This window comes from Equus przewalskii, chromosome 19 (genome assembly GCF_037783145.1).
Source record: "Equus przewalskii isolate Varuska chromosome 19, EquPr2, whole genome shotgun sequence".
NCBI lineage: Eukaryota > Metazoa > Chordata > Mammalia > Perissodactyla > Equidae > Equus > Equus przewalskii.
This window is the reverse complement of record NC_091849.1, coordinates 29982491-30004291: the sequence shown is the minus strand read 5'-3', so window position 1 is coordinate 30004291 and position 21801 is coordinate 29982491. Positions and strand designations below refer to the sequence as shown.

Here is a 21801-nt window from a genome sequence, read left to right as displayed (position 1 = left end):
GGAAGTAACAATTAGAGAATCAGCTAAAAGAAATAAAACAAGTTGTCTCTGAGATTAAGGAAATGGGGTTGGGGCATTTCTCTTCATAACAAGCCTTCTAGAAGTGTAAGACCTTTTAAACTATGTGCAAATGCATGTTTGGTAAAAATAAAAAGACAACACAGTAGGCGAGAGAAAGGACTCAGGAATTGTCTATAAGGAGCATCATAGAAATGGAGCAGTAGTTGGAAGGGGACATGGGATTGAGTGGTGGACTTTTATGGGAAGATTTTGTTTTGGTTTATTTAGTTTTACTTGTTTTTGTTTTTTAGTGGGAGCTATTACAGCATGTTTGTACGTAGGAAAGAATGAGCCAGTAGAGAGTAGGAAGCTGATGTTTCAGGTGAGGGAGGGGACCTGATCCTGTGCTCAAGCTGAGAAGCGGCCTTAGACAAGGGCAGATCCATCCATCATCACTGATGTGAAGGCAGAGTATATAGGTACAGATGTGGGGGTGTGGGGGTAAGATGGTGTAATTCTCATCTGAGTGGTTCTTTTCTGAGTGAAAAAAGAAATAAGCTCATCATCTAAGAGCGGGGAGTGGAGAGGATTGAAGATGGGGGAGAAAGTGAGAAACAGCCCCCTCAGGAGGAGTGAGAGTGAACTGCCTCCAGCAATGGCATCTGGAGAGAGCAGGGCTGGAGGCCACTGGGCTCTGTGCTCATCAACTTAAAGAGAGAATTCCAGCCCTGGGGCAGCAGCAGGAGGATACATAATAGGCTAGGAGAAAATGCAACAGAATATCTCCAAGTGTGAGGATTACAGTTACTTTTACTTTGTCATGAATAACTTTTAACATTTTGTAATTTTTTTACAGTGAATATATATTATATCATATACGTTGTACATTAAACATATATATCATAGTCAGAATAAAAAAGCTTTCTTTACATTTTAAACTGGAAAGCAGACAGGTAGGAAAGTTCAGAGCTCAGGGCACAGAGCTGGAAGTGCTGGGCTCCATTTCTGGGAAATGAATTCACAGAGCCTTTTCTCCGTCTCTCAGGAAGCTGTTCTCCGTCGAGGCCAAGCAGGATTTTTCCTTCTTTGGAGGCTGTGACCATTTATGAGTATCTTGTCAGCTCTTTGATGCTCTTAAAAAGATAGTTTTTCATGTTACATGGCATTTTTACCTATTTTTGGTGGGAGGATTGGTTCATACAATTTAGCCCATCTTTTTCAGAAATGGAAATTCTAAGGCAAATAGCTCAGTGAAAACGATGATTGGTTCTCAAGTAGAGGATCCGAATCTATGTCTTAACACATCATCTGAGGGTGATCTTTCAAGTTTTCTACAAGTGTAAGGGATTTTCATGTAATTTATTTTTTGTAAACATTATTCATGCATACACAAGAGAATTCAAACGATACTCAAGAATATACAAAAATAATTCACATCATCCTCCTCATCTCCCAGTCATCCAAGTCCTCTACCCAGAAACCATCACAGTTGGCAATTTCTCATTTTTCCTCCCAGAAAAAACATATCTATGCATTAATGTATACTGCTATGTCTGTGAAAGAGCTCAGGCCACAGATGGGAAAAAAAAAAACTTGCAAATGACATATCTGATAAGGATATTGTTTTAGAATATATATAGAACCCTTAAAACTCAAGAATAAGAAAATAAATACCTCAAAAAATGAGCAAAAGTCATAACAGCCACCTCACCACAGAAGAAATACCAATGGTAAATAAGCACATGAAAAGATGCTCCACATCATATGTCATTAGGGAAATGCAAATGAGAATAACAGTGCTATACCATTACATACCTATTAGAATGGCCTAAAACCCAAAACTGGTGATGCCAAGTGCTGACCAGGATGTGGATCAACAAGAACCCTCGTTTACTGTGGGCAGGAATACAAACTAGCACAGCCATTATGGAAGATATTCAGCAGTTTCTTATAAAACTAAACATAGACTGACCATACAACCTATTGATCACTCTGCTAGGTACTTCCCCAACTCATTTGAAAACTTACATTTGCACAAAACCTGCATGTAAATGTTTATAGCACAACACCCCTTAAATGTGGGCTGCGCATAGTTACTTCCTTCCAAAGACTACTGTGAGGAAAAGGACAAAGGAAAAAAGGAACTTCACAGGGAGAAAGCTGGGAAACACAACCTCAGCCAGGTGGTGAAGGTTAACATCATCAGTGATCCATCAAGTGGGTAGTTTATACCCTTTATATGTTGTGTTGAGAATGGCACTTCACCCCTGTGGGCTTCTTCCCAAAAATCCATAGCCCTGGTCAACCAAATTCAAGGTGAGAGAAAGTCTACAGTATAGCTGAGCAGTACTCCTCAAAAACGTCAAGGTCATCAAGAACAAGGAAAGTCTGAGAAACTGCCACAGCCAGAGGAGCCTGAAGGAGGCGTGATTGGGACTTAATCTTCTTTGGTATTTTGGATGGAGTCCTGTAACAGAAAAAAAGAAAAACTAATGAAATCCAAATAAAGTATGTGCTTCTGTAATAATGTATCAATATTGATTCATTAGCTGTGACAAATGAATGATAGTGACATAAGATGTCAACAACGGGGACAACTGAGTGTGAGATATACAGGAACTCTGCACTAACTGAAAATTTTATGTAAATCTCAATATGTTCTAAAATAAAAATATTTATTTAAAAATACAGCCTCAGAAAAGCAATAGGGAGTGGAAGAAAAAGTTATCTACTTTTCACTTGTCATCAAGGAGCGGCAGAGAGGGGTTGTGGGAGAAAAGATGGAAACCTCAGACACAGGGCAGAGCTCCAGAGCACCCCTCTCCTCCAACCCCTGCCCCACCCCCGAGCCTGAGCCCAGGGCTGCTCAGAGGCATCTTCATCCCCCATTGATGTCCAGCCTCCAGGTCAGCCACCTCTGCCTGATCAGACCACAGCCCATCCTCTGCCCTGGCTGTGGGAATAGGACGGATTACAGCTGTGATGCCCTGGTGTGGCCACAGGGCTGAGGACAGAAGATCCTAGCAACCCCTTAACCTCCTCATCAGGGACCTCCCCACTGTCTTCCTGGGCTCCCAGCAGCAGGATAGGGCTGTGCACACAAGGGGGAAGCCGCCATCCGGTGTCAGGTTCAGAGTCTGAATTGTTTCCAAAATAGGTGCTGAGACAGAGGGTTTCCTCCCAATTGAATGGCTATAGATTTTGGCTGCAGGGAGGAGCAGACTACAGACCATAACAGCTCATTCCCAGGTCCAGGGTGCACCTCACAAACATACTGGGTGCCCTCAGTCTCCTGAATGAGACTTTGAACCCCATAGTCCCTGTCATTTGTTCCTGCTGCTGTTTCCAGGGATGAAGTCTTCTCCTCCAGGGAATAAATTCTGGATTCTCCATCCGTAGGGTGGGGTAGAAGAGGGGGAGGAATAGGAAGAGAACACAGGGTAGTGGCCTAGGAAGATGGGGAAGCTCCTGGACAAGTGAGGAGAGAGAGGAAACAGTGACATGAAGAGGATGGAGGCCAACAGGAGTGGGAGGGGTGGGCCAGAGAGGAGAGGGGCAGGGGAAGGGGTCAGCGTAGTGGACGTCCGTGCGGGGATGTCTGGCTTCTGTGTGGGGAGAGGCACAGGGGCTTCTGGCTGGGGTGCTCAGGCCTCTATTTTCACCTGGGTTGTAATTACACAGATGTTAGCTCTATAATTGGGTGGTAAACTATACCTGAGTTTAGGCATTTTTCCACACTTACAGGTATGATCTAACTCACACACAGGGAAGAAAGGGAAAAGAAGAAGGGAGGGGAGGTGACTAAGGGTCTTCCCCTCTTCTAGAGCAAGCTCCTCCCCTCCACCCGCGATGGTCTTATGCTGGGGTGACAGGGAGAATGAAGGAACTGAGAGCAGGGGAGAGCTAGGCCTGTGCCTCCCTGGAGGGGACAGCCCTGGCCCTGACTCTAGGGTTTCCAGAGTCCCACTCCCTGCATGATGACTTCACAGAGTCTCTGAGTCCATCCCTGTTTCACAGCCCTCAGCTACCTGGACACCTTCTCTTTATTTGCTAAGACAGCAGGAACCAGGGCTCCCAGAAGAATGGCCCCTGGGCAGAGGACAGCTTCTGGAGGCCACTGGGACAGCGTTCCTGGAGCACGGAGGGCAAGGTGTAGGATGGAGTCTGGAGACTACAGCGGGCTACAAGGAGGTCAGTGATGAGTCAGGGCCCAGGCTTCTGCCTAACATCTTCCAGGGAACTCCAATGTGTCCCTCCCTGCCTCCCCAGTCTTCCAGGACCCAGATGTCTAAACACCACACCCAAGGACGCCAAGAGTGGACTCTTTTGTCCTAACGTCAGACCACTCACCCTCTTAAAGCCTGGAAGGCAGCATCTCCCTCTTCCCCCTCCCTAGAGCCCAGGACCCCAGCATCCTGCCTCTTCTCCCCCTTCCTGGACCAAAGCAGACATGAACCTACTGTCTAGATCTCATGCGTCTCTCCCTCCTACCTCCAAACCCCCAAATTAAAGGTTTTGCTGTCTTGGACGCAAAACTGATTTCTGGGCCTGCTGAATGACCTAGGAGTTTGGGGGTCATGAGTCAGGGGAGGGTGACCCAGAGCCCCACAGGCTGCAGCCGAGCCCTGCTTTCAAGCTGGGTAGAATCAGGGGATTCTGCACATAAGTCTCCCACCAGGAGGACTGCACTGTCTAAAACCCCACGACCTGGCTGGGTGCTCGTCTGGAGAGCAAGGGTCTGTGGAGGCACCTGGTGGTCTGGCTTAGTCCCTGGTCATGAGCTTTTGGCTGCTTCGGAAGTGCAGAGGGGCTGTGTGTGGCCTTCTGTCTGCTTGGCTCTGGCCTGGGATAAGGTAGTGAGCAGCTCCTCCACCTCCCAACTGAAAGAGACACCCCCTCCTCCAATCACTTCCCAGGGAACCACTCACGTCTCCTGTGTCAGTCTCAGCTTTGAGGAGATCTGGTCCCTACACGTCCTCATTCATGAACAAATACTTATGGAGCATCTGCTCTGTGCCAGGCACTATTCTAGGGCCTTTGGGCTACATCACGCCAACTCAGGCAAAATTCCTGCCCTCATGGAGCTTACGCGCTGAAAAGAACAGGGTAGGGAAGATGAGGAAACCAGTTGTAATTTTAAATATTATCCTCAGGGGAGGCTTTCCTGAGAGGTGACATTTGAGCTAAGTCCTGAAGGAGGTGAGGGAGTGAGCCCTGTGCTTATAGGGAGGAAGTGAGCTCTAGGATCACCCTCTGCATAGATCTGGGGCTCTACTGGGGAAGCACTAAGGCTCCAGCAGGAATGGGAGTGGACAGACTGCAGGAAGGACTTCCTGCAGAGGAATTATGGGGATCTGGGTTTGTATATCTCATGACCTGCTCCCCATTTGTGTCTGGGAATTCATGAACTCCTAGAGACTGGAGGAGGATGAAGGGCTCATGAGTGGAGGAAAGTTGGGAGAGGAGGGAGGAAGCTGAGGTGGGGTCCTACCCCCAACTCTGTCTCTGTGCTCACTCTGTCCTGCATCCAGTTTGAGGCGTAAGTGATTCTGATGTGGTCAGCAAATCCTAGGATAGTTGAATCTGGATGAAGGTCACTACATGGTGGGACTTAAAATTAAGGAATTTTCTGCTCCTGTAGGTTCAAAACAATAGTTTCAAGAAAGGTAAAGTATGAGAAAAAGAATGTAAAATATCTCATTAATAATCTTCTTATTGGTTATGTGCTGAACTTATAGTATTTTGACTGTTTTGAGTTAAAGAAAGTATTAAAAGTATTTTCACCCATTACTTTTTACTTTTTTAAATGTGACTACTAGAAAAGTTAAAATTACATCTGTGGTTCAAATGATACTTCTATGGGATAGCACAGTTTTGGAAGCTTAATAATTTTAGATCTTGTGTTTAGGTCTGTGCTTCATTTCAAGTTAGTTTTAGGACACGGTGTTTGTTCTTTTCCTTGTATCGATTTGTTCCAACATCATTTACGGAAAAGACTATCCTTTCCTTGTTGAATTACCTTGACCCTTTGTCATGAGCATATATGTATCATTCTACTTCTGCATTCCATTGATCTAGACTATCCTCAGGCCAACACCACTTTATTTTGATTACTGGAGCTTTATAGTAAGTCTTAAAATCAGGTTTTGTGCATCCTCCAAGTTTTTTCTTCTTTTCAAAAAATTATTTTGACTATTCAAAAAGTCCTTTGCATTTGCATAGAAATTGTAGAATAAGCTGGACAATTTCTTTTTAAAAAATCTGCCAGAATTTTGATTCATGTTTAGGATTGAGGATTGAATTGCATTTAATCTATAGATCAATTTTGGGAGAATTGATGTCTTAACAATATGGAGTATCCAAGTCCTTGAATATGGTATTTCGCCCCATTTATTTAGTTTTTCTTTACTTTCTCTCAGTGGTGCTATGTAGATTTCAGTGTACAAATTTTGAGCGCTCTCTTTAGAGTGATACCTAAATATTTTATTTTGGTGTTGCTATAAATGGAATTTAAAATTTTTTATTTTCTTAATTTTACATAGCTAATACATAGGAATACAACTGACCTTGTACCCTGAAATCTTGCTCAATTCATCTATCAGCTCTGGAAGGTTTCCTTACCTGAAGAATTTCTATCACAAGATTATGTCAGCTGCATATTAAGACTTTACTTCTTCTTTATAAACTATATCCCTTTTATTTCTTTTTATAGAATTAATACACTTGTTAGGAACTCTGCTACAATGTGTAACAGAAATAATGAAAGCCCACATCCTTGCCTTGTTCCATATCTTGAGTAGAAAATATTCAGTTTCACCATAAAGTATGATGTCAACTGTAAGTTTTTCATAGATAGTTTATCAAATTGAAGAATTGGCCTTTTATTATTAGTTTACTGAGAGATTTTATCATGAATGGGTGTTGAAGTTTTAAAATGCTTTTTCTGCATGGAGATGATCCTATGGTCATTGTTCTTTATTCTATCAACATGATACATTAGATTGATTTCCACATATTCATCCAAACTTGCATCCTGAGATAAAACTTACTTGGTCATAATGAGTTGGATTCAATTTGCTGATATTTACTTAAGGGTTCATGAGAGACATTGGACTGAAGTTACCTTTTGATATCTTTGCCTGGTTTTTGGATCAGCGTAATACGAGCCTCATAAAATGATTGGAAAGTGTTCCTTCCTTCTCTGTTTTCTCCAAGAGTTTGTGTAGGACTGGATACTTAAATGTTTGATGGAATCCACCAGTGAAGCCATTTGAGCCTGGAGTTTTCTTTGTAGAATATTTTTAAATTATGAATTTAATTTTTTTAATTCATCCAGGATTATTTAGCTTTCCTATTTCTACCTGATTTAGTTCAGTAATTTGTGTCTTTAAAGGAATTTGTTCATTTAATTCTCTATCAAGTCTAATTTGCATAAATTGTTCAAAATATTCTCTTATTATCCATATAATGTTATAAATTTCCCTCTGAACACTGCTATTCCTTCATCCTACAAATTTTTATTACGTTTTCATTCAATTAAAAGGGATTCTTATTTCTCTTGTGAGTTCTTTAAGCCATGATAACCCTTGAGTATAAAATGTGTTGATGAATTTCTGATATTTGAGGATTTTCCAGACATCTTCATGTTATGAATTTCTAATTTAATGTCACTGTAGTCTGAGAGTGTACTTGTTCGTTTCAGTCCCTTTAAATTTATTGAGATTTGTTTTCAGGCCAGAAGATGGTCTATTTTTGTGCCTGTTCCAGGTACACTTGAAAAAATGTCTACTCTATTATTGCTGGATGTGGTGCTCAATACATATGAATTAAGTCAAGGCTCATAACATGGTTTCTGTCTTTTATATCTTTACTCAATTTTTGTATACTTGTTCTGTTAATGAGATAGGAGTACTGATCTGTAAATGTATTTGTTAATTTGCCTATTTCTTTTTCAGTTCTGCCACTTTATGCTTCATCTATTGTGGAGCTCTATAGTCAGGTGTTTATACATTTACTACTTTCGGCTTCTTGTGATGCTGACCTATTATTATTATGGAAGCTCCCTCTTTGTCTCTGGCATCCTCCTTCTCCTAGAGCCTGTTTTGCTTCAGAGTATCACACACATTCCAGTTTTCTTACACTTTCTGTTTACGTGGCATATTCCTTCACCCTTTAACTTTGAATCTATTTTTTATTTTGTTTTTAACATTTTTCTATTTTATAGAGCATAGGGTCGGCCTTAATATTTATCCAGTCTGATAATCTCAGCCTTTTAATTCAAATTTTCATCAATTTATATTTAACATGACTGTTGATATGGTAGGATTTGGCCCTATCATTTTGCTATTTGTTTTTGAATTTTCTCATCTCTTTTCCATTCCTGTTCCTCCTTTCCTACCTTCCTTTGTTTCAAGCAAATACTTTTGTTTATGATTTTATGTCTTCTAATGGCTTTTTAGCTATATTTATTTCCATTAATTTTTTATAGTTGTTGTAAGATTGAAACTTGCATCTTAACTTTTCACAGTCTACGTAAGGCAACATTGCAAGTACATCTGGGAAAATATAGGAAACTTGAAACAATATAGTTCCATTTAACTGCCTTTATGCTGTTATTGTCATATATATATATCACGGTATACATACATCAATATATATTATAAGCCAAATAATGCAATGCAATACTTTTTTGATTTAAACAGTCATGTCTTTTAAAAAATTAAGAAAAATGTAGATAAACAAGAATATTACCTATATTTCTGTTAGGTATTTCTTTCTGTATATATGAGTTTTCATCTAGTGTCATTTCCCTTAAGCCTGGGGGACTTCTTTTAAAATTACTTTATACAGGACTGCTAGCAATGAATTCTTTCAGTTTTTATTTATCTAAAAGTGTCTTTATTTTGCCTTCTTTCTCCCCACTTTTTAAAGTTTCTTAAGGTATTTATGTGAAATAAAATTAAACAATTTTAAATGAGCAGTTCGATGAATATCCCTAATTGTTTAGAATCACAGAACTACTACCACAACCAACATCTGGAAGAGTTCCTTCATCCTAAAAAGTTGCCTCATGCCCCTTTGTATTTGATCCTCTCTCACTACCCCAAACCCTAGGCAACTACTGACCTTCTTTCTGTCTGTAATTGTGAAATTTCTCATTGTGTTAGATTTATCATTTTGTGGTATCTCTCTTTATCTCGGACAATATATTCTACTTAGAAATCTCTTTTGTTTCTGATATTAGTATAGCCACTTCAGCCTCCTCGTGGTTTCTGTTTGCATGGCATATCTCTTTCCATCAACGTACTTTCAACTTGTGTCTTTATATTGAAGTGCATCTCTTGTAAGCAGCATACGGTTGGGTTTTGTTTCCTAACCTATTCTGACAATTTCTGCCTTTTAATTGGAGTGGTGATCCATCAGGTTTATATGGTAGTTTTTGATATGAGAGATACTATGTCTATCATGATATTTTCTTTGGTTTTGGTTCTTTTGTCCTTTCTTTACTGTCTGATGACTTCCCATCAAAAAACATAGAGCTAGAAGAAAGTGGAACAACTATAACGACCTGAAAGAAAAAATTGTCAATCAGAATTCTATATCCAGCAAAAACGTCCTTCAAAAATGAAGGCAAAATAAAGAGATTTTTAGATAAAAGAAAACTGAAAGAATTTGTCATTAACAGACTTCCACTATAAGAAAGGGCAAAGGAAGTTCTTCAGCCTGAAGGCAAATGACACCAGATGGAAACTCAGACTCTCAGAAGATACAGAGTGTCAGAAATGGCAAATATTTGACTAAATGCAAAAGGCCATCTCTTCTTTTTTTTGCACTTTCTCTGTTACTTCTAAACAAATAACTATTTAAAACTAAAATTGTAACTTTTTCTTGTGGGGCTTGTAAGCTATATAGATGTATTACATATAACACCACTAACATAAAAGATGGGCATAGTATAGAGGCCTAAATGTTTGTAAGATCTCTATATTTATGTGAAATAGTACATTGGCAAGTGGAAGTAGATTGTTTGAAGTTAAGGATGTATGTTGAAATTCCTAAGACAACCACTATAAAAATAAAAATAATACCAAAAAATACCTAACTGGAAAATTAAAATGGAATTCTAAAAATGATATAAATAATTTTAAAAATCACCTTTATTTTGAAGGACAGCTTCAATGGATATAGAATTCTTGTTTGGCACCTTTTTCCTATCAGGACTTTGAATATGTTGCTCCAATTTCTTCTGCTTTTTGTTGTTTCTAATGAGAAATCAGCCATTCATTGCACTATTGTTCTGCTGTGCATTCGTCATCTATTGGTTTGTAACAAATTACTCTAAAACATACCAGCTTAAAGCAACAAGAATTTACTGTCTCACATGTTTCCAGTTGTTAAGGGATCTAGGAGTGGCTTAACTTGGTGGTTCTACCTCTGTGTCTCTCATAAGGTTGCAATCAAGATGTTGGCCAGAACTGAAAGGCTTTACTAACATGGAAGGATCCACTTCAAAGCTCATTCATGTGGTTGTTGGCAAAAGCCTCAGTTCCTTGCCATGTGGGTGTCTTCTTAGCTGAGTGTCCACACAACATGGCAGGTGAATTGCCTCAGAAAGTGATATAGGAGACAGTAGACCAAACAGGAAATTACAGTACTTTTTAAGATCTATTCTGTGAAGTTGCACTCTATCACTTCTGCTTTCTTCTGTTCATTTGGAGTGAACCAATAAGTCCAGCTCACACTCAGGGGGAGGGGAATTAGTCTCCACCTCTTGAATATCAAAGAATTTGTGGACATTTGAAAACCACCATAGTCCACCTTCTGGTCACTAACTACTTATATTCCTCTGTTAAAGAAATAAAAGTAATTCTTACACCTGTTAAAGAATGGTGAGGAAGACTTTATTTAAAGAACTACTGCAATAGGAGTTTTGCAGTAGGGGAGAGATATTGGCTCAACTATGAGTACAACAGGGAAAAATGAGGTATTGATAATCAAGGGGGAGGATGTTCATCGATAGAAAATTCCTAAGTGGATAGGGTAATTCTTGCTAAACTGACCTAATAGGATTCTTACTAAGGGCAGGCCAGAATAATCTAATATTACCTGGGGCATAGTGGGAGATGTGGAATTTGACCAGATATGTAGGGTGAGGGATTCTTGCAAAACTGACTTGACAGAATCCATTTTGGAGCAAAAACGGATATTGAAGCCCACAAGTCAAGGCCTAGTCGAGCAGAGGTCTCATAGAAGCCTAACTCAAGTTTAGTCAGAGAGGGAATCTTTGTCACTTTCCACCTGCAAAATAAAGTGCTTCCTGCCCAAGGACCCAAAAATCTTATTCCATCACAGAATCAGTTAAAAGTCTAAAATCTCATCATCTATCTACATCAGGTTCAGGTATAGATGAGGCTCATTGAGTGTGTTTCTGTAAGTGAAGCTCTTCACATAGAGTTCCTCATGATGTGAAGGCCTGTGAACTAGAGAGACAAGTTACCTGTCCCCCTCTCCTAACAGATCTAACATGCAGCTATGAGACAGATAAAAGATAAGCACTATAGGACATTTAAAAAGGCGGGAAGTGAGAGGCACAAAGAAGTTACTGGTGCATAGCAATGTTCACATCCAACCAGGCAAATGTCAGAGGTTCCTTGATTAGGACATGGCTTCTTCCAAGCAAATGATCGGAGAGAGGGAGAGAGAGAGAAAGAGAGAGCAGAAAACCACAGTCCCTTTTATGACCTAACCTCTGAAGTCACACAACATCACTTCCACTTTATTCTGTTCTTTAGAAGTGAGTCACTGAGTCTAGTCCACACTCAAGAGGAGAGGAATTAGTTCTACCTTTTGAAGGAAAGAATATTAAAGAATTTGTAAACATTTAAAACTAGCACACCTAGTATATAAGGTTATCTCTTGATGCTTTCAAGATTTTTTCTTATCTTTGATTTTCAGCAGCTTGACTTTGATGAACCTAGGTGTGACCTTCTTTGTGGTTCTCTCTTTTGGTGTCTGTTGAGGTTCTTGCATCAATGTGCTAAAGTTTTTCACTGAATTTGGAGAACTTTCAAACATGATCTCTTCAAATTTTCTTTCTGCTTTTTTCTCTTGCTTCTCATTTTTGACCTCTAACTGAAGGTTTATTTGCCTTTTTTTCTTTTTCCATGGGTTTCACTGATGGAAAAGTTGTTTATTCCATTGTGGCAAATCCAAAGGAGTCTGCAGCCATCTGCTGTTTGATGGTGAACTGCCGACAGCCCAAAGCACTGGAGACTCTGTGCCGTTAAGGTCAACATTGATTGGCCATAGAGTACACAAAGTGGCATTGACTGAAGTAAATAGATTCATGGACCTTTAGTAACAGACCTGGTGGATGATCAGGCCATTGGGCTTCTGAATACTGGATTTTGATGGGCACGTCACATGGTGAACCCTTTTATAAATAATATTTAAAAACCTAGAGTAAAAACATAATCTTTATGTTACACATTTCATGCCCATGAGAATGGATTTCAGGACCAGCACCAGACTTACAGGATCAGCATCTGCATTTTTAACAAGATCCTCACATCATTTGCTTACACGCTAGAATTACAGAAACAGGCCTCTAAGACTATTTTTCTTATAGGATGATCTCAAAACACCTGGAGCTCCTCTCAAAAATCAAATTCTCAAGCTCAGCACCAGAGGTACTGTATCTGGTTATCTCAGGTAGACCCAGGAATCTGCATTTTCAACAAGCCTCCTAGGTTTTGTGCACACTAAAGTTTGAGGACTGCTGCTTCAGATGGTTTGAAATCTGGGCTGTGCTGGGCTGTGGGCTGGAAATGGAATGATGATGTTTAGGAACTGGAACACACATGCCATGACCTCTGCTGGGAATCAGTGGGGCGGATCCAGTTGATATGTGGAGAACACAGACCTCTTACCATCCTTAAAAATCACATGGGTGTGATGGCAGGGAGTCTGTCACATCTGTCCCTTCACTGATGGTCAACATGGACCTAACATGATAGGAACCACTGACCCTGGTAATTAACCCATTTCTGATCAGGTTCTCATGAAAGGCCAAGGGAAAGCCAGTCCTTCTCAGGGATACAGGGTCAGCTATGCCTCTGGTTTTTAGAGGCCAAAGAATGGTACTAATTCCCCTGTAAAAGAATCCTGAAAAGTAATAACGGTGGCCTCTTTTTCTGTATTAGAAAACTTGATACTTCCTGCAATCCAGGTCACCTCTACCATCTGGAGATTTTCACCCAGGGTCAGTTTGGTTCTGGGGTTGTGAGAGTCTCAAACTGTCCCCTGGTGACTCTCACAGTCCAGATTCCCTCCTTCTAGCAGAAGGAGATCCTTCCCTTTCTTCTCACTGGCTCTCGAGACACCCCCCAAAATACAGTCTCCCCAGTATGGCAGTTCTACTATCCAGCAGTGTGTCCCAGAGGAGCAGTCCTCCTCACGTAGGGGTTGATGTCCAGTCTCTTGGGCTGAGCTGATGGCCCAAGCAGAGAGCCTCTCCTAGTCACGTGTTTTCCATCCTCGGAGACCTGGAGCTTTGAGTTAGTCATATCCCTGTCCAGGACTACTTCCACTGCTAGAGAAAGAGACTGAGGGTCAGAACTCCACCGGATGAAAATAAGAGAACCATATCTTACCCTTGGCTAGACTTGGGGTAAATCACTTCAGCAAGGTGTTCCTAAATTTCCTCCTCCACAAGATAGGAGAAGTCATCATTATTATTATTGAATACTATTAAAACAACTTAAATTACGTAGCATCTTGCAAATTACAAAGAACACATCTAAAGCTCATGAAAACTATGAGAATCAAACAGGGGAAGTGTTATTTCTCCTTTACAGGAGAGCAGTGGGTCTCAGAAAGGTGAAGTGTTCTCTCTCTGGTCACTTGGCTACCTCAGACAGAAAAGTAACTCTAATGTGACCGCTGGAGGTTCACCTTACTTTTCTTGCTTCCTGCATTGTCCATGTGAGGAAAGGGGACTTTCTAGATATCTCTATCCTATAATTTCCATTATTCACCGTCTGCGGCTGCTGTCACAGAACGATTTCTGACTGAAGTGGACACTTCAGTCTGCTGTTCAAAAAAATCCTAGATGTCCTTTGTTCTCTCTTGGGTTGATGGCCATGGTCCCTAAAATAAATAGAAAGTCATCATTTCTTTTAAAAGCCTTAAGTCTAAGTTATCATTTCTTCAACCAGAGAATCTCCAACTTTTCCCACTGTGCTATTTTAGGCACCATTGCTCCCCCACCACAGACTTTGGAGAGTCTTTCATGAGTTCATTCACAAATATTTATTCATCTTGTACAGATGCCACCAGGAAGGAAATAGGGCTGTCTGTGTTGACTGTGAGTCCTAAATATCTCCCTTAGCTTTGTGCATGCAGGCCTTACCCTGGATAGCTTACTCTGGATACTCTGGTCTCTAGCATAGCTGCTTCTGTTCACGAGGTGACCTGAATTTCTGAAATTCATCTGGATTGCTATAATAACAATAATTTATTTGTTATATGACTTGTAATACCCATCACTCCTAAAAATTGATATCTTTTTGATATCTAACCTTGATTCCTCATTTTCCCTCTATATTTATAACCTTTTAGTGGGGTGGCTTGAACTATTTAGAGAAAAAACAAACCTTCTGCTACTTCACTCCCATCACTTAGAATGATGTTGTCATGTGCAGCTTAAAGCTTTATGATCAGATATCTTAACTTACACTCAACCCAGGACCAGGAATAGACCCATCTGAGACAGACTTGTAGCTGCTGAATCAGAGTTGTGGCCTGAATCTTTGTCCAGCACTGTCCTCCCTGGACAGGTTGCTCCACACCTTCCAGCAGGAGCAGCAGAGGGGAATCAGGCTTGGTTGCAGGTTCACTTGTATCCCTGATTTTCCTTTAGTTTGTTCAATAAGATAATGAACTCCCATTTTGACAAGTTTGAGTTAGATTTTCCAGTTCAGCCAAAAAATGCCTGATGAATATGTCAAGGTTCACTTTTTCTAGAAATAGTATAGTGTTTTTATTTGTCCAAACAGCATGGTCCAGCTCAAGTAAAAGCACTATCTATTTAGAACTTTCTTGCCTTTTCAGTATATGTCCAATTATGTTTCCTGCACACCGAGAAATCTCAAGAGGATTTTGGAGAGTATGTGAAATCTTAGAGTAACACTAAAGTTTCTGTAATCTGCAGGCAGAGAAATTATGATGCCTTCTGTTGCCTGAGAATTTTAGAAGTAGCATGCGTATAGAAGTAATTTTTACCAATATAATCCAGGATGGAAAGGAAACTATTGTTGCATTCACAATTGTGTTTAGAATACAGTAAAAGTATTAATAGTGTTATTAGTGCATAATAGTGTCAATGCCAGTAATAAAGCAGTCACCAAAATTTTGGCCCAAATTTAGACTAGGCAGTAAAAAGGTTTACCTACCTCATAAGACCTAGCATCTTCCTCCCTCTGCAGCACCGAGTGGCATTTGTGCTCTTTGAGATCTTTGCAAACCATACACAGGAAATGCTGGTCTTCCAGGAAATAGCAAAAGGTCTTTCCTTGTGCTGCTTACAGAACCAGACTTCCCATGCTGGATTCTCACTCCTGGGCTCCAGTGTTAGGAGGATGGAGACCAAACTGGCCAGAGTCCTGTTGGACCTAATGTCCCCCTCTTGAAATGGCTTTTTGCAGAATGGACAGCACATGGCTCCCTTGGGGCACGTGAAAGTGACACAGCACTCAGTGATTCAGGCCTGGCAGAAGTTGTGGCCACAGAATATGCTCACAGGTCTTTCATGTGCACCAGGCAGACACTGCAGGTGACCTCTTGGAGGAGGTTCCCAATAGTGGGCCCAGTCACTATGACTACACTGTCCAAGGAGCACTCAGCAATTCCTTCCTAACTAACTTTGACTCTGTGATGGGAGGAGGATGTGGTTAGGAATGTGCAAAGGAATTGAGGTGGGAAAAGGAGGTGTTTAGGATGGAGACAGATAATGTACATCACTGGTGCTGGGCCCCTGCAACAGCATCCTAACTGGTCCCTGCAGATACATTCTCATCCTCTCTAATCTCTTCTCCCACTGCACCAGAGCGACCTTTCTCAGAATGGACTCTCATCTTCACTTCTCTGTTTACCATGCCAGGCAACAAGGGCTCACAGGGCCCAACCTCTATCATCAGCCTCCCCTCTCTCTCCCACCTTGCTTCCCTCCAGCCACAAGAACAAACATTGATTGGGCATCAACTGTGTATTAGGCACTGTTCTAAGCTCTTCACATGTATCAACTCAATCAATCCTCACCACATCCCTAAAACATCACCCATTTCACAGGTGAGGAAACTGAAGTGTGCAGTGGGTAAGTACACAGAGATAAGAGTTCAGCAAGGTGTGGGGTGAGATTTTCCAGCTAGGATCTCCTGGGAGCTGAGTTCACTGGAGCTGGGGTCACAGGACAAGAGCTCAGATGAGGAAGAGGATCTGGGCTTCCCCATCCTGATCTAAGAATGTCTCACCCCAAGGGACTGAGTAGCACCTCCTGTCCCTGCTACTTCTGGAGTCAATGTGTAGACATCCTGTTGTGCAGCAAAACCTGGGAGGGACATCGGACTGTGGGAGGACAGGCCAAGAAGAGGCAGGTAAGTTGGGAGGCTGGTGGCCTGTTAGACTCCCAGAGCCCAATTCCCAGGGTGGGCCAGTGCATGTGGCTGCCTCTGGACTCCAGGATCTTGATCTAAGTTCAGATCCCCTGCTCATGTAGGAGGAGGGCCAGGAGCAAGGTCACATGAAATCCAGAAAGTCCCAGAGTACCAGGAAAGTGAGTCTCTTTCTGGTAGGACAAATTTTCTTAGGTCCTTCTCCCTCAGGGTCCTAAATTTCTTAGACTAAATGAGAATTAGCCAGGCCCCAAATCTTAAGGGAGTGTGTGTTGTGCATTTATGTGTCTGTCTACATGTAAACATGTATGGGTACGTTTGCATATGTTAGGCAAACATGATAACTACTACGCTATGGAAACGTGGTTATATTTGCATGTGTGAGTGTATGTATGTGTGTGCTTGTGTGTAAATAGAAGCATGTATGGGCATATGTGTGTGTGTGGGTTGTTTGAGGGTATATGTGTACATGTGGGTATATAAGCACTTATGGGTGTTTGCATATGTGTGTGGGGGGGGTGCGTGTGTGTGGGTGTGCGTGAATTTATGTGTGTGTTGCTCTGAGACCTCCTCATCCTTGGCTCCACTCTGGCCTTTCCATGGTTTCCCCATCCCCAGCCCACAGGTTGTAAGGGACAGAGCAGCCCTCCATCTTCAGGCAAGAAGAGGAGGCTCAGGGTGATGAACATTGGGAGAACTGGTCCTCATCACACTTGGAAGAAGGAAACAATAGGTAAATAGTGGGGGGAAGTTTCCTCTCCAGGTCGCAGCTTACTTCCCACACAGGGACAAGATAAAATTAGAGGGGCTCCTGGAAGGTCATGGATTGGCACAGTTCCTCTTCAAGGCAAGACATTTGGGTCACAAAGGTAGGTACCTTAGTCTTCTTATGTCCCCGGGAAGTGGCACAATACCTGCAGTATAGTAGGCACTCAATAAGTGTTTATCGACCTCAACTAAATTGAACCCCCTTCCCCGCCCCTGCCCATCACCCAACAGCTTATGAACCCACCCACTGTTATCCCAGGTAGGATGCTGACCATTTGGGGACCTCTCTTTCCCATTGCATTTTTCACACACTCCTGCTCCCATGACAAGCACTTGAACTTACACTCGGCACTCTCTGGTCCTTTCAACTCTTTTCCTCCATCCTGATATCCTCATTATTGTTCCTGCAAAAGTTTTCCCTGCCCACCCTGCTTCTTCTCCGTGGATCCAGTCTAGTGTCTCTCAATTCATTCTTCACACTTCAACCAGACAGATTGCTCCAAAATGCAGATCTGATTAGGGTTCTCCCTGGCTTCAGTGCTGCCATGTGCTGCATGTTGTTCTTGGGTTAAAAGCCAAGGTTCTCCTCAAGCTGAGGTGGTCTTTGTGGTGTGGAGCGTAGCGACCACTCCACTCTTACTTTTTGTCACTGAGCTCTTCTCTCTCTAATCTCCACGCTTATCTGCTAACAGTTCTTCCACACTCCCCACGTGCTCTTTCTCTCTTTCTCTCTCTTTCTCTCTCTCTCTCTTCTGAGCCTTTGTGATGCTCTTTCTCTAAAAGGCTTCTTCTGTCCACTGACTTTGACTAAGTCTATTCTTCTGCCAGGTCTCAGTCTAGACATTGATTCCTCCTGAAAGCTCTTTCCCAGCTACTAATTCTAACATGTTGACCAGGTTATCCAACCCCATTGTGAATTCCTTGATGTTTCCCTCACTGAGCCTAGCAGAAAGCCTGCCATCCAGTAACTGCCAATAAATGTTTGCTAAGTGAATGTGGGTTTTTCTTTGGTAATCCAAAATTTATTTTGAACAGGTAATCCATGCACAATGTTTTAAAAATTCATATAACATAAAAGGGTATACAGTGACGAAAGTTTCCTCTTCTATCTTGTGCACAATTCTTCCAAATTTTCTCCCTAAACATTAATCACTGTTACCAGTATTCACAGTATTATAGTGAGAGATTTCCCTTTTTTTCAGGTGTTATTTTACCACACTCTATCTACACCATTGCTATCAATTTGCAATATATTCTGAGATTATTACATTTTTTAATTATCAATCTCACTCAGTTTAAAGTATTGATAATAACAATTCTGTCACTCCTGACTTTTAAAAATGTAATAAGTATAACATAAATCATCCTATTCCGTAGTAATAGAATTTTATCTTGGCACAGGGCCACACAGATTAAAAACTGCATTTATTCTCCAGTTTCCCTTGAGGCTAGTTGTGTTAATCTGACTAAGTCCTGGCCAATTAGATGAAGCAGATGTGAAGTTATAGGTTTTGTCATTAAAGGGAGGAAAATTTACCTCCTTCCCTGCTTTCCCTGCCCTGCTCATGGACCATGGACATGGTCTTAGGTGTCTTGGGTCATGCTAATAAGGGCAACAGCCAGGGGACAGCAGAGAAGGAAGGTCATAGGAACCTGGATGCCTGGACAACCTCATAGTGCAGTCACCCTAGCAGCCCTGGACCGCCTGCCTCACTGTCATGTGCAACACATACAAGATTCTATTCTGTTTAGACCACTGTTATTTGAGTTTCTGTTGCACACAATGGAACTAATACATATAGAGAGAATAGGACTTCCTAGGAGTGGGTGGCTGTGGTGGTCTGTTCTGGAGATGGGAAATAGATTTACAGTGTTCACCACTGTGGGCTCCCTGGGACCTTATTCTAAGTTGGAGTAAGGGAGAGCTGGATCACAAGAGGCAGCACGGAGAATTGGAGACTATCACCTTCCTCATCTTTCTAGCCATGAGGCTTCCTTGGGGGAGTGTTTGGGCTCACTAGGTGTTAGGTTTGGGAGTCCCTGTTTCGTCACTTCCCTTCCTGTCCTTTTTAAAGAGGGATCCCTAGTTAATATCAGCCAGGATGAGAATCACAAATGGTGATCTCTTTCTTCTCATCATCCTGTCTGATGACAGGAACTGTGGAGGTTAACATCTAGAGGAGCAACCCCTCAGGCAGAAAAGGAATGCAGGGCCATTTGTCATTGGGTTCCATGGCGAGTCTGCTTCTACAGCCTGGCTTGGACAGCCAACCTTGAGACACCGACTCTAGGTCCCTCATATCCTGTCCTGTGGTGATCCCAAAATATATATTCCTTCACTTCACCAGATTCTGTTGTTACCAGCAAGTTACTAGGTCCGGCTTCGTTTCCAAGGGTAGATATTACACAAGGGCTGGAATACCAGAGGATGGGAACATTGGGGGAATCTGAGAGTCTGCCAACCTCAGGGTGACTTTGGAACCATCTGAATGCATGCTCCCCACAGGGCTGTGGCTGCGAATGCAGAGACTTTTATAAATAAAGACCTCAGGTCAAAGGCATTTGGTGCTCATCTCACAGGAATTAGGATCAAAATTATGATCCCAGAAAGGTGACTCTGTCTTCCAGGTAATTTTTGGAGTAAAAGATGGAACTTTTAGGTGGAAACATAAAGGTAAGGAAATGGAGAAAGTCAGCAGTGCTAACAGTCAGTGTTGTCTCTCATTTCTCTCACACACCAGGGAATTTTCAAAGATCTTTTCTTTTAGTAGTTATGTTATTTAAATACAGCTCACTCTTAAATATCTTAGGAAATATGACACACCATGAGATGAGGGAATCACATGGTATAGAGCTGACCAGTCAGGGTGCACCACATGGTACCACATCCCCATAGCAATAGGCATTGGTCCAAGGATAATCTTCTCAGGTACTTCATGTATGGACACTGTGAGAAAGATGTCTCTCTTTCTGCTGAAGTTGTTAAGGTGGGATAAAGTGAGGGGAGTTGGAGTTGATATTGGTCATCTTCCCTAGGAAGAGAGAGAGAGACAGAGACAGAGAGCGAATCTGATGACAAATTTGAGTCCCTGGATCCAATCATGTCTCAAGTTGGCCTCACCCTCGGCCTTCCCAGGTAAACCATGTTAATTCTCATCCCCTGAAACTGTTCACTTGCAACTGAAAGAATCTCGCCACAATAATGCAAATACTGTTTTTTTTTCATGAGGGTCCAGCAGAATTTAATGTTCTCTCCATCACTCAGCCTCAGTGATTAGAAGTGTAGCCTTGGACACGTTACTTATCTTAACCTTTCTAGTCCCCAGTGTCCTCATTTCTACAATGAGCTTTGAGCTATTATATAGATTAGAGATAGAATAAATGTAAAGTGCTAGCCCCTGGCACCTGGAAAGTCTTCAACATATCACAGCTTTACATCATTTTTATGCTGCACAATTAATTCATTAATAGCTTTTGAAGGAAAAAATAAATCTACATTAAATGTATGCCGTGTTTTTGGCTGATTGGCATACCACATATTTATCAATTCACTTATATATGTTCCCATCAATACCCATGTTTTAAGATTTCATAATTTGAGAAATCTAGAGTCTGAGTGTTCTCTGAATCGCTTTGGCCACAGGACGTTTTGCACAGCATCACTGAGACACCTGCTGCCACACTCTGCTCTTCAGAACTTGTTTGTGACCTTGGTCATTTTACCACTTTCAAGGTCACCTATGTCCTTTGACAACATATTGAAAGACAAGGGATTCCTTCTGAATTGTCTGGTTAAACTTTCTCATGTTATTTTCTCTAATTTCATATACATGTTGCAGTAATAAGATTAATAATAACAGCAAACACTGGTACAGCACTTACTATGTGCCGGCCACTGTTCCAAGTGCTTTCAAATATCAGCTCATTTAATTCCACAACCTCTGAGACATCATAGTTACTTTACTCAACCTACAGTTCAGGTGTAAGGAGACTGGGGTACTGAGGAAAAAGTAACCAATCCAAAGTCGCAAATGTAATTGAAACAGTTTCTTTGAAGGTGAACAGGAAACTACTGAACAATACCTGATTGTGTCATAAATTGATCAAACCAAACTCTACTGATTTAACACATAAATTAGCTGTTCTAAAAATGGCAACTTCTTCTCCCCTTAATGCGTTACAAGGCATTTGATAAGCAACTCGAATTTTACCCCTATATCAAGGAGGAAGATGGAAGGGGGTTTTCCTATATTTCTTGCTCTCTTCCCTGTTTGGGTTATCAATTACAGCTGAACGTTGCTTCATGACAAAACAAAAAAGTGCAGCCATTCTGCTCAGGATAAATAACCACTTTACTTAAAGA

The 21801-nt window shown here is 41.5% G+C and overlaps 1 protein-coding gene across 2 annotated transcripts in view; it reads right to left on the bottom strand.

The window, feature by feature from the left end:
- LOC103545664 (saoe class I histocompatibility antigen, A alpha chain-like) overlaps positions 1-21801 on the bottom strand; it is a 198402-nt gene that overhangs the window by 151929 nt on the left and 24672 nt on the right. Inside the window, exon 9 of one of the 2 annotated variants that reach the window (XR_011530005.1) lies at positions 18433-20470. The exons of the other annotated variant lie outside the window; for it this stretch is intronic. The gene's annotated coding sequence lies outside the window, so the exon portion shown is untranslated. Of the gene's footprint in view, positions 1-18432; positions 20471-21801 lie in introns of those variants that run through there. 2 annotated transcript variants of the gene reach the window in all.